The sequence below is a fragment of the Melanotaenia boesemani genome, chromosome 21, assembly GCF_017639745.1.
Source record: "Melanotaenia boesemani isolate fMelBoe1 chromosome 21, fMelBoe1.pri, whole genome shotgun sequence".
NCBI classification, from domain to species: domain Eukaryota; kingdom Metazoa; phylum Chordata; class Actinopteri; order Atheriniformes; family Melanotaeniidae; genus Melanotaenia; species Melanotaenia boesemani.
Window position 1 is genome coordinate 17,203,814 of NC_055702.1, and position 14,269 is coordinate 17,218,082.

A 14,269-nucleotide genomic window follows, 5' to 3' on the forward strand; every position below is an offset into this window, starting at 1 on the left:
CTCTGCGGCATCGCGTGGACATCGGGGACAGTCCCCCTGGACTGGCAGACTGGGGTGGTGGTCCCCCTCTTCAAAAAGGGGGACCGGAGGGTGTGCTCCAACTACAGGGGGATCACACTCCTCAGCCTCCCCGGTAAGGTCTATTCAGGGGTGCTGCAGAGGAGGGTCCGTCAGATAGTCGAACCTCGAATTGAGGAGGAGCAGTGTGGTTTTCGTCCCGGTCGTGGAACAGTGGACCAGCTCTACACCCTCTTTGGGGTCCTCGAGGGGGCATGGGAGTTTGCCCAACCAATCTACATGTGTTTTGTGGATTTGGAGAAGGCATTTGACCGTGTTCCCCGGGGACTCCTGTGGGGGGTACTCCGGGAGTATGGAGTGCCGGACTCGCTTGTAAGAGCTGTCCGGTCCCTGTACGACCGGTGTCAGAGCTTGGTCCGCATTGCCGGCAGTAAATCAGAATCGTTTCCGGTGCGGGTTGGACTCCGCCAAGGCTGTCCTTTGTCACCGATTCTGTTCATAACTTTTATGGACAGAATTTCTAGGCGCAGCCGAGGTGTCGAGGGGATCTGGTTCGGTGGCCTCAGGATTGGGTCTCTGCTCTTTGCGGATGACGTGGTTCTGTTGGCTTCATCGGGACGTGATCTTCAGCTCGCACTGGAGCGATTCGCAGCCGAGTGTGAAGCGGCTGGGATGAGAATCAGCACCTCCAAATCCGAGACCATGGTCCTCAGCCGGAAAAGGGTGGAGTGCTCTCTCCGGGTCTGCGATGGGGTCCTGCCCCAAGTGGAGGAGTTTACATATCTCGGGGTCTTGTTCACGAGTGAGGGAAGGATGGAGCGAGAGATCGACAGGCGGATCGGTGCGGCGTCCGCGGTGATGCGGGCTCTGCATCGGTCTGTCGTGGTGAAGAGAGAGCTGAGCCGAAAGGCAAAGCTCTCAATTTACCGGTCGATCTACGTTCCTACCCTCACCTATGGTCATGAACTGTGGGTAATGACCGAAAGAACGAGATCTCGAATACAAGCGGCCGAAATGAGTTACCTCCGCAGGGTGGCCGGGCTCTCCCTTAGAGATAGGGTGAGAAGCTCGGTGATCCGGGAGGGGCTCAGAGTAGAGCCGCTTCTCCTCCACATCGAGAGGAGCCAGATGAGGTGGCTCGGGCATCTGGTTAGGATGCCTCCTGGACACCTCCCTGGTGAGGTGTTCCGGGCACGTCCCACCGGAAGGAGGCCCCGGGGCAGACCCAGGACACGCTGGACAGACTACATCTCTCGGCTGGCCTGGGAACGCCTCGGGATCCCTTCGGATGAGCTGGTGAATGTGGCCGGGGAGAGGGAAGTCTGGGTTTCCCTGCTTAGGCAGCTGCCCCCGCGACCCGACTCCGGATAAGCGGAAGAGAATGGATGGATGGATGGACACTTGAAGCTAGTTAGCATAGCCGTTTGAACACACTGGGTTAAAAGAGCTTGGTGTTAGAGACTAATTTGTTACAATTGTCCCCAGTCTTCCCTACAAACAGTAAACTAAGTAAGCAAAGGATAAAAGTTAGATTGTTCTCCTCCATGTGTTACATGGCGTTCTCTCTCTTTCTCTTTGTTGGTAAACAGCTTATAGCTGCATTAGTGGCACCTTGTAGATTGGAGTATGTTGGACATTTTAAGACTTTGCCAGTGTTTGATGTCCTTTTTATTTAGTTAATGTACATGCGTGAAAGAGAGTCAGTTTACCTTGTACATACATTTACCCTTTTTTTTTATTGGGTGGTGTTATTTGCACCCGATTTAGAAAGCTAAGGAAATTTTGGTGGACTTCAGATTGTGGTGTAATATGTGATCAAATGACTTGCATATAAAAATTCTTCCCATTCTGCATTGATTTATTGATGCTACATTTTGTTGCTATAAATGGTGGCATGTTTGCTATGATTCACAGTAGAGGGCTAAACTGAGACAGGGATTGGATCTGCAGGACCCACTTTCCAGAAGCAGATGGAAATGCTTAGAAATTGGAGGACTCTATTTTTACAGCATCATATCAGCTTTTTTTGAAAATTTAAAACAACATAATGGGCTCTCATTCAGTAGTAACTGCTGAACAAACTAAGCCTAAGTGTTTGTAATGATCAAATGAATTTATTAGTTTTGCATCTGCAATTGTTATGATTGTTTTGAGACTTTGATGAAAGATGAGAAAATTGACACTATGTTTATGTTAGTAAAGTTAAAGGAGGGCACAGAAGGTCCTGTCAAAAGGTCATTTTTACCACTATGTTGTATTTTTTTGCTCCACCAGTATTGTGTGTACAATAACAATAAAGGCTATCTTATCTTAAAATTACAGTAAGGTACAGCCACCCCCACTGTTGATAACATTGTGTATTATGTGTTAAAATGACACATTTAAAATAACATGCTTCCCAAAATGTGGAAATATTATTTTAAATGGCTGTATTGATTTACAGTATTTTAGCTTCTCATAGTCAACATTTCTGATCTGAAAGCGTTAACAACATGATGGACAAGTGTCCTTTCTCAGAGGCGAATTGCCTCCACATATGTCATGGAAGAGTGCTGCAAGCGCACAATGAGACATTTTCAGCTTCACTCTTAAGTGAACACACACAATTATTCAAATGAGGGCAAGATGAACACTGGCCATTTTCCAAGATAAAAACACAACCTTCAATGTCAGCTGGGTTAATATCTGAAAAGTCAAGGTTCATTCACGAGTTTTTGGATTTTTCTCTGCAGATATCTATGCCCTTCTCTGAGCTTTAATGTGAGATGGATGTGAGACTTGTTACTGTCAGTCTGACAGAGGCATTCATTTGGAAAGAGATGCGGCTGATGCCTGATATCCACTGTTTGTCATATCGGAGAGAATGTGATGAAGGATGGAGTTCGCACCGATGCCCCTTACTGTGGGTTTCGCTGTCAAGAAGCAGCTGGTGCCACGATCGTCCGCTTTTTCGCTCATCGTCTCTACCATCCAGTGTTCACCAGCTGCCCCCAGAACGCGCCTACAGGAGGCCGGGTCCCCCCCCACCGAGGCACCTGTGGGTGTCACCTGATAGGGGGGGGGAGCAAGTGGAAATTAAAGCAAGCAGCCAATTCTGTCAGAGCACATCAGGGCTGCTGTCCATCACGCTGCTGACCTTCAGGGTGTGTGTGTACGAGTACATGCGTGATCTCAGAGTGTTTGAGTGTGTGCAAGTATGTGCATATTAAGTCAGTGACCCACAGGGGGTGTATGTGAGTGTGTGCATATGCTTGTTCATCAATGCAGGGTGTGTGAGACCATGTGTGTATATTAGCGCCTTGATCCCAGAGAGTGTGTCAGTAAACACAATAGACCTTGAGGGTGTGTATGAGTGTGTGTCTATATCAGTGCAGTGATCTGTATGAGATAGCTGTCATGCTGGTAGGTCACTGTCAACCCTCAATTCTGAAAGCCAAAGCTCTTGATATTATTTACTTTAATATCCCAGCTTTGACTTCTGACATATTCCCAAAGTGTACTGTATCTGTTGCTTGTCAAACACGTCCGAAATCTAAACGCAGCCACTGTAAATATGTGTTGAGACCCCAGTACCAGCATGTCCTCTTTCCAGGACTGGTGCAACAGGGCTCTGAGTAGCACCACACTCCAGGGAGCAGGGACAAGAGGATGGTGTCAGTCAATTTTCCAGCTGCAGCCAGGCAGCCCACCTCCCCCCACTCCCCAAAGGCTGTGGCCCCTCACCTCCCCAACTTCACCATCTCTGAGTGAGGATGAGAATAGGGGTGTGTGCAGCAGCAGGGACAGAGTGAGATGCTGCACTGTGCTGCTGACTCCTAGAGGACGGCTGCTTGGCTCTGGCTGTCCAAGCGGGAAGAATTGAGGGAGACAGGGACCAAAGCCCGTCAGCTTATCCCTTAGGGTGCCTTGGCCTCCCAACTACAAGTCCATGTTTTAGCAAACCATATGTTCACCCTCTACCCCAACCCCCCGCCCACCCAGTTAGCAAATAAACAAGTCAGGAAGCCATAGCTAGAGGGAAGTCTTGTTTCCCTCTCACTGGCTTTCATTCTAGCGTGTTCACACTGCTTCATGCGGACTCTCTCCTCTCATGGTTTGGAGCTGCAATAAACAGGACAAAGGTGATGGACAACCTGTAATACCTGTAATTCGTGAGGTATCCTTCATATAAACTCCCTCCTTCTCTGATCTTTGTGAATTTGTCTTTCAAACGCCACAGTTTGGGTGAGGACAAAAAAGTCAAATGAGTGAAAAAGATTCCTGTGAATTATTTTAAGACTTATTGCTTCTGAAGATCTCAACAAAACCTAAAGCCAAGACTACCTTTTAAGTCCTTTAATCTTACTATTAAAATACATCCAAATGTTTGTTCTTTTAATTAGCATCCCAACAATAGCAGATTCATCCCAGCTCATTGTTTTAATTAGATGATTTAGAAATTTAAGTTAAATGTGACACAAGACACAAAACTATTAAGGTAATCTGTAGTTTCAGTAAAATCATCCAAAAAATGCAGTGTTTTGACAAAAGTAATTTCCTTTTTTAATACCAAAGTGCTACAGTAACATCAGGTTTATAATGAAATGTAAATTATTTCACTCCAGTCTCTCCAGTTTTTTAAATGGTACAGTGTAAAGTGGTCTGAAGGCCTATATACTGCAATTTATGAAGCATACACATGAAAGTATTATTTCTGTTGTGGTGCTAACAAAATTAACCCAGAAGGAATTTGCAGAAGAGCATAATTTTCTACTGTATTATTTAAATATGATTAAGTCAAGTGTTGCAAAAGTTTACTTGTTCTTTTTTTTGTTGTTGCTTTTTTTTTTAACATATTTTGGCAAATGTGTTTTAGCTACGATTTAAGTTATTCAGTTTCATTTAATTTTATATAATCTAATATAGTTTGATTTATTTAATTGTAGTTCATATATTTTTTAGGAGGGACCCAAATTCGCCAACTGTTGGTTTAAATTGTGAATTCCACCCTTAGCTATCAGACTAAAATAGAAGTAATTTTTATCCCTGACCATCAGCTTAATATGTCTTTTAAAATAAAAACTATCCTGATCCAAAGTGGCCCAGATGTGTGCTGCCAACATTGTGGATCAAACTGTATAAAAATATGTTAAGTTATCATCAAAGCCTCATTTAAAATATAAATTTAAAAGCTTCTTTATATTGTAAGTTTCTTAATTAGCTTAAAAATGTTTTGAAATGACTTATTATATTTTTACCAACGTTATTAACTTAGTGTGCCAGTTTTACAGGCCTCTGGGAGGAGGTGTTAATATTTGACAACAGTCTAGTGGATTTAAAAGGGGAACCACTTCTCTCCTAGCAAATAGAACTTCATTGACTATGTCTGTTTTTATCAAGCAAACCAATTTTGTGTGGTTGTGTTTTCCAGGATGTGAGTCAAAGACAGTTCCTAACAGATGGACGGCGTGTGTACAAGGTCCGCAGAGCCAGTCAATCCTCCCTTTGGGCAGAGAAATTATCCAGAGAAGGACAGCTGTGCCCAGGGCCGGGCATGTAGGAAGTGAAAACACAGTATTTCTGGTTCCCTCGGGGTCTGGGGACTCACTGACCTGGCATCCAGCAGCTGAAAGGCAGAGAGTTGGTTGGCCAAAGTTTGTCACAAAGTCAGCCACTTTGCATCACAGTTTTGGATTACAAAATGGACTTTCACTTTTCATTTCTGGTGCTGAATATTTTTTTAAAAAAATTTAAAACCACTCCCCCAAAAAATAAGCATAAACCATAAAAGTTATTTAGGCCTTTTGTTGGATATAGATTCATATGGTGCTTTACACAGTGACAACAAAATCAGTCAGAGCAGGATATTTGCCAATAAAAAAGGATGGAGAATATGCTGTAGCAACCTTTGTTTTGTGCACATATGGCAACTCGTCAGATTAAGTTGTACATAATCCATGAATTCACCTGATCGAACTCTACAGCAGCTGAAGTGTAAGCCTGAATGAGAACACGTCTGGGCAGTCTTGTGGAACTTTCAGCCCTGTGATCGCATCTTTATAGATTTTCTTGTCACTGATTTTGTCAGGGGGCTTGACAACCACAGTAAAAACACATACACAAACATGGATACACACATAGTGACATGACAGTCTGCTTGGTTCATTGAGTCATCAGTGACCTTCCCTGGGATTGGAGTTGCCAGGCCAATTGACCAAATCACTGATCTTTAAAAGCAGCTCTGTGGGCAGGAAAGCGGAGGGGTTGGGTTGAGGAGCATTAAACACCCGCATTTACATACACACAAACACAGTCCATCTACCTCGCTCGCTAATCAAGGAAGAGAAGGACTCTGGGTCACCACAGCGACACTAACGAGAGGCGACAGCTCCTCGGTGCTCGAGGCAACGACCAGCTCGGCTGTCGAGACCGCAGAGAGAGTCCGCCAGGCACGCACTGAGGCAAGGTTTGCCGTTTTGGGAGGAGGAGGAAGAACAGGAGAGATGGAGGAAAGGAGGGGGAGGACCAGGAGTGAGCTGGTGGTGTAGATCCATGGAGAGTTAATGAGAAACACACACACACACACCTGTTCTAATAATTGCTCAGTGTCCTCAAGTGCATGTTTATATGTTATAGTCCAATTCTTAAAAAAAGATGCACAAACCAATACCAGATATATACAAGCAGCAACACACACAAGCAAACTCTGAGCTGACATGCACCCTCACCAAGCCATCGAGCCCTGAGGCCTCCTTGCAGAGTGCTGTTGCCTCCCTCCCCACCTCCGCTTCCCCTCTACCCTTACTCCCCACCCCCATCTTCTTTGGAACACAGTTTAACTTCTGTCATTTAGATGAAGCAAGTGAGTCAGTCTAGCAGTGGCGAAAGGATGTGACAGGCTGGTAATGGACAGGACAAAGAGGGGATTTATGAAGTATTAGTAAACCTTAATAATTCACTAAACGAAAGACCCCAGGAGTCCCCCCCGACCAATCAACTGTCTCTGGCTCATGTCCCAGCCTTAATGTTGGCTGGATCTCTCTGAGCCAGCGTGTGATAATAGATGATGCATTTTTATCTCTTCTGCCTGCTTGTTGCAAACTTTAAGTCTATATATTCTTCATTTAACTTCAATGAAATTTTGTTCATTATACAGTATCATTGTGTTGTTTATCTAATCAAACCTCTCACCTGGGGGGGGGGGGGCTACATTTAGTAGTTTTCTGGAGGTTGTGACTATGAAAGGTGACCTTCATTGGCAGCTAGTTTGCCTATATATGAAGCTATAAATCTTAAGGACTTCTTTGTTTTTTGTTTCTCTGAGCACTTGTGCTTGAATTGACGTGCTTAAATATTGTTGTTAAACATCTGCACTCTCCTTCAGACACCATCGTGAAAATCACAGTCAGTGTTTGTAGTGTCATGATCAGACCTGGTAGGCTGTGACAGCAATGGGATATGGCAAAAATTAGTTTATTTACAAAAATACAAGCTATGTGACAGTTTGAGTTTGCTGTATCAGTGGTGCAGATGTGAATGCATGCCAGTGCAATGAAGTGTGACCAAACCAAATCACACACCAGTGAGGAGCTGCATGTAAGATGATGATGAGAGAGAGTAAACACACTGAGCTCTGTGTCTTTTATAACCCAGATGCACCAGACCAAGGTGCTTATATGAAAAGGAGCCACCCATTCAGGATCTAGCATCCTATACACAAAGGACAAGTTACAACGAAAATACTAACCAGCAAAGCCGGGGCTGTCACAGTGGTTCAAATAGGAACCAAACCTAAAACTACACTTGAGGCAGCCAGATAAAGAGCAGACAAACTTGCTGAAGGAACAAAAAAAGGGTGCAGGACAGGACCTCCAAGGGGGAAAAAAATCCACAAAACTAACCAGAAGAAAACAGGACTGAAGCAGACAGGTGAAAAGACAATGATACTGATTAGCCCCAAAGAAGTCGTGGAGGAGTTTCTTGAAGAAAGCCGCAGTGACAGTTTCAGAGACCAAGCCTTGGATGCACACCTAAGGGTTGGCTGAACTGAAATCCTTGAGGAAGAGCTTGATACCTGTAAACCTACATGGAGAGAAGTCCACAGCATAGTGTAGTAAGTCTGTTCGTCATCTTCTCCAGAACCAACTGCCAAACCCTATAAGGCAGGGGTGTCCAGCTCCCGTCCTCGAGGGCCACAATCCTGCAGGTTTTCGATGTGTACCTGCTCCAAAACCACCTGACTCAAATTACTGAGTGCCTAGGGAAAAGGACTCATCGGAAATCAGCCAATTCCGAACTTTTTTTCTCCTAGGTGTTGAATGCAAGATGTTCTTCTCTGTTCTGGCAAAGAGATTAACAACCTACATGGTGAAGAACAAATTTCTTCACACCTCGACCCAGAGGGGAGGCATCCCAGGCTTCTTAGGGTGTTTAGAGGATACTGACATCCTGAACCAGCTGATCTGTGAGGTCAAGGAGAGTAAGAGAAACCAATGTCATCCCAGTTTACAACTAACTAAGCATTACTGGGTGTACCATCTCACCCATTCTGTTCATCATGGGTGTGAACTTGCTTATAACAGCTGCCCAGAGGAAATCCAGAGGGACGGAAGTCTGGCATCTGCCAAATTCCAATAAGCGCCTTTATGGATGACCAGACAGTAACAGCATTAACTCATGTCCAGTCCAGGTGGATCCTAAAGGCTCTTGACAACATGGCAACATGGGTCTGAATGAAATTCAAACCATGGAAATCAAGAAGCATGGTGATCAGAAATAGTAGAGTGATTGGCAAGTTCCAACTTAAAGTCTAGGGGGAGATTGCCCCAGCAATAGAGGGAAACCTTATAAAATGTATTGGGAAAAAGTATGATGCATGTCTCAACAACAGAAATAAGGTTACTCAATAGAACAGCAGGTTGATGAGTGGTTGAGGAAGACTGAGCAGTCAGGATTGCCAGGTAAATTTAAGACCTGGTTCTACCAGCATGGTTTGCTACCAAGATTGATGTGGCTTCTGATGATTTATTAAGTGCCCACGGTATTGGTGGAAAGAACTGAAAGGCGAATTAACAAGCATTCCTGCAAGTGGCTTAAAGGTCCCACCAAGTTTCATGTCAGTAGGGCTTTACATCAGCTCTGGGCACTTGCACCTACCCCTTGCATTTGTGGTGAAGGAGTTCAAGGTGGCAAAATGCAGGGGAGGTGCTGACTTCAGGGACTCTGCTGAAGAAAAGTTAAGCGGTGCTGGTATCACAACAACATCTGGAGACAAATGGACAGCTAACACTGCTATGGCCCTAGCAGAGAGTCAGCAATGGGGTAAAGCAGACCAGAGGCAGAGGGAAGATATGATCCATGCTGAGATCCATCACTTGGAGGAGGAAGGAAGAAGGGTGAAGACTGTCAAGCGTTATTTACAGGAAGCCTGGATGAAGTGGGACCTGCCAAAGATCACATGGCCTGAACTGTGGAGGCTGGTGTCATTTCACATCTCTTTCATTCTCTGGTCAGTGTACAACACTCTCATAACACCAACTAACCTGCACCAATGGGGTCTGAGGGAGGACCCACTGTGCAGGTTAAATAGGGAAAGAGCAACAATGCCGTACATCCTAGCAGGGTGTAAGACAGCCCTTATCTGGGAGAGATACCGTTAGCAACAAAAAAAAAGGTACTCAGTGTATTGCCAGACATCTTGGAGCAGGAGAGACAAAAGAAGCGACAACCCCACATAAGACCAACACTGCCCGTTCAGTTTATCAAAGAGAGGTAGAAAACCAGTATTCTCCAAGAGGACCAGGGGAGGAAACTCCACTTCCCTCAGGTCGTCCAAACGTCTCTGATGCCCGACCTGGTCATGTGCAACAATGTAGGGACAAAGGCTGGCAGGCCTGGCTATTCCCAGTAGAGGTTGGGTGCAGGGGCTTCTTTTCACAGTCTGTGTGGAACACACAACACTGGGAGTAACAGGAAGACAGAGGAAGTTGACAGCCCGTAGGTTGAGGGAGGCAATGGAGAGAGCCTCTTGCTGGTTTTGGTGTAGGAGGAAGGAGGTGAGCTGGGGGTCAGGAGAGGATGGTCCTTGACTGGCCATCATTGCCGACCCGCTAACTGGAGGACAACATGGTTCAGGCTTGAAACGCTCGAAGAAGGTAGGTCACCATCTGACATACAGTTATACCTGAAGGGATTGAAGTATAGAACACCTAGGTGTATCAACAGCTTGTAAAGCTCTGAAGCAAGAAGGTAAAAAGACTCTGTTTGCTGAAATACAGGGAAAAACGTAAAAGGAAAAACATAGTAAATCAAGCTAACAGATACAGAATACTGCAATCCAAAAATAAAAACGTCTGATCAAAAACACAATCAAAGCCAGAGGCTATGACAGTCACATAATTATAGTACGAATCTAAGCACACTTTGATGAGTTCTCAATTTGAATTGAGAAGAAAAGCAGTAGTTGCATTCATACCTATTAAACAAGAGTCAACACTACTCTGTGAGGCTGTAGTGAGTTTGCAATGATCTAAATTACTGTTGAACAACCCATGCAACAGGAAAAAAAGCAGTTATAAAGACGGTGGCCCGGAAACATAATAATATACTATGGGTATCTGCCTCTGATTTCACTCCACTTCACCAAACGGTTCATGGAGTAGTTTTCCTACAAAGTGTTGATTTTGACACAGAATGAGCATTAAATCTATATATATTGCAACGTGAAAATCAATATAATTACAACTAGTGTGACATCTAATACAATCTCAATTCAAACACTGATGGCAAGGATGATCTTAAGTTCTTGTAGCAACACTATGCGATTCTAAAAGAAATTAAAAACATAAAATTTAGGAACATTAAGTCTCATTCATATCTGTATTTTAAAATATAGGTCATGATCAAGTTGCAACTTCAGGTTCGTGTTTTCAGATTCTTCTTCTCTGCTCTGAACAATAAACAAAACAGGAGTGACCACCAATGTCTCGAATTTAGGGTATTTCCTTTCAGCAGCGCCAACCACCAATTAACTCTGATCTGAGTTTAGCAGGTCACAATCAGTCGGACAGGTGGCCTAAAGGGAAACACACACACATACACACACAGAATAATATTCCTACACAAGCATCTCTGTCCCAGCTGCTCTATCACCAAACAGAGTTAATTCCCTCCCTCAGCAACCTCTCTGTGACAACTGCAGCCATGGCTGTGAGTGACAGGCGCAGTCATTAGATCCCTAGACACCCCCACTGGCTGCTCTTTTTACTCTCTTTTGTGTGTAAGTGTGTGTACTCACTGGTAGTCGGGGGCTGTGGGGCTTACAGAGGCGCAGTGACGGGTTTCAGAGGCCTGGTCCAGTCTGCTGTGGCCTGCTGTGACAGCGCTGTGGCTTGACCACCCCAACCCTAAACCTCCTCCCCTTTTCACCCTCCTGCCTGAATCGCCCCGAGAGACGTAGAGGGTGATGGGTACTGGCACCGCAGGGGCCGCCTTGGCTGGTGCCTTTGCTGGTGGTCTCTGTGGCCTATTAGTGTCTTGCTATGGGCCTGTCAGTCTGACAAAACAGGGGCCTGTCAAATTAAGTAGGGGCTGAATATCGGAGATAAGTATTCAAACACACTGAGGGGAGATGGTGGCGAGGAGGGGTGAAGAGGACCAGGATGAGGAAACCACCAGTGCTAATGTCGATGCTAAGTGAGACTGACAGGTGGCGAGCTGATCGGAGGGGAAGAACGAAGAAATAGAAAGAGAGATAGAGTGAAAGAGTAACTGTGGTTGATAATGGTGGTGTGGTTGTCCTGAGGAGACTTATTAAGGGCCAGTCCAGACAGAACCAGACAGCAACCATTCCCAAGGATCTGAGCGTAGGTAAACTGCTCCAAGTTTGTTCCAAACAGCTTGGAGTTACAGCACTTCCACTTAATGACATCAGACTGATGAGACCTGTGTGCAGGTATGTGTGTGTCTGTGTGTGCTGGTGAATCATCGCAAAACACAAAAGAGTTAAGAGGAGCATTTCCTCTGCAAGGTTCTGTTAACATTTTTGTCAGTCTGCATTCAGAAAAAAAAAAAAAAGAAAAAAAAGACTCACACACACACACACACACACACTTTTATCTGGGCACCAAAGGCAACCTTTGCAGTCTTTTTATATGACACAATTAGCCTTTTTGTCTTTTCCTTGTTTCTGTTTATTTACCTCTGGAGACACATTAGCTGCTCATGCTTCAGGCCAGGCCATTGTGAAGCCATACGCAACCATACATTTGCACTAAATTTGCACAGTACTGTTACAATATTTCAGAACAGTGCATCTCAGTCACTGAACCTGGACATACAAGCCTTCACATCTGCTCTGCTTCAGCTCTGAGCTTCATTATGAGCTCACCCCTAAGAAGAGGACAGTGAAACACAGGAGCAGGTGAAGCATCGGCAACTGACAAAGCCTTGTGTGAGCACACATGTGCGTATGTTGCGGCGGGCGCTGTGGCAGTGTGTTTCAGAGAGAGCCGCGTCTCTTCCTCTCATGTCGCTGTGCGTTGCTGAGACTGAGAGGCTGATGCACAGTGGCAGCTCCCCCTTCGCAGCCACGGGCCTGCCCAGAGCCACTGCAGATGATAGTTTTAATTGCTTTCAATCTTTCAGGCTAGTCCCTGCCCAGTGGCACAGAGTGCTTGTGTGTGTGTGTGCATATTTGACATGGTGTTTTGCTGCTTCTTTGTGTGTGTCTGTGCACATGTGGTGCATTTATACTGAATAGTTATTTTCTGTGGATGCTGTACACATATGTGGTGCGTGTTTGATGAATGTGTTTGTCCATTATGGGAGGAAAATTAACAGAGAATTAAGGCCTTGCAGTGATGCATCTGATGCACAGTTCTGCAGAGGAACACTGAAAGACATATGTTTATCAGACATTCACAATAACATGAAAAGAGTAGCTGCATAAGCAGATCCCCATTTCCATAAAGGTTACACGTGTTTATAAATAATAAAGTTCGGGGTTTACATGCAAAGACCTCAGAACACACACTCACATCCTTAAAAGCATTTTAAAAGCGGCGAACTACAAAACCAACTGATCAATAATTCAGAGCAGAAGTAGAGATGGCATAACAGAGCGCAGAAAACTGCTTGCAATTAAAATGACATTGTCATCTATTCCATGTGTAAATAAAGAGTTAACATACTAAGAGTCAACAGAAGAGTTTCAGTAATATTTCTGTTGTAGCGTGGGTACTGCTTTGTGTGATTGTAAGCAACTCACAGTGAAGCTGCCATCTATAAACAAAATCTATTATTGCATAACATGCTATATCTATCAGAGACATTCATTTTAGCACAACATGCATGTAATGTTGCATTAAGTCAGAAGCCAAAATGCATCAGAGCACCTACAATGACTTGTAAAACACAGCAATGTTTTAATGTTTGTTTTGTACTTATTGTTTTTTAACTATTTTAATGTTCTTTTGTACGGTGTCCTTGGGTGTTGTGAAAGGCGCTTTTAAATAAAATGTATTATTATTATTATTATTATTAGCAACACTGGACGGAAGACAAAAATAAATAAATAAATAAATAAATTTAAAAAATACATTTTAAAAGACACAACATGTTAAAAACCCACAACAAATAAAGTAAAACATAACAAAAACAACATGATTACAAAGCAAATCCCAGAATATTATAACTCTAAATTATAAATTATAACTTGGCTTCATTTAATGAAACATAATATCCAAAGAAAATTATATATTCTGATTTGCATAATAAAATAATATTATTTTTTTCTTTGTTATATTTTCTGTTCATTCTTACTGTGCGTGTATTTGTTTATTGATTACATCATTGGTAATAGTTTATTAATTGTTCAAACCAATAAAATCAAATAAATGCAGTATAGTTATTTTTATTGTGAATCAAATATCATACACTAGTTTAAATTTAAATTCAGGTAAAGTTAAAATATGAATTGAAGGAGCTACATAAACTGTCTTTAATCAGTTAAAAATGAAGGTGGAGGATTGACCCATTTCAACCTTCTGGTGTCAATAAAGAACAAAGTCTTCCCAGCTGTGGAGGAGGATGTGTAGAGGAACGCCTATAAAAATGTGGAGGAACTCCTATCAAAATTTAAAAAAAAAAAATCAGAGAATAAATTAAAGGTGAATAGGCACCAGAATCCATCCGATTGATTGCATTCACATTTCAAAGGAGCAAAAATTAAAATATAAAATGTTGAAATGTCACATTCAGTATGATGTATTAT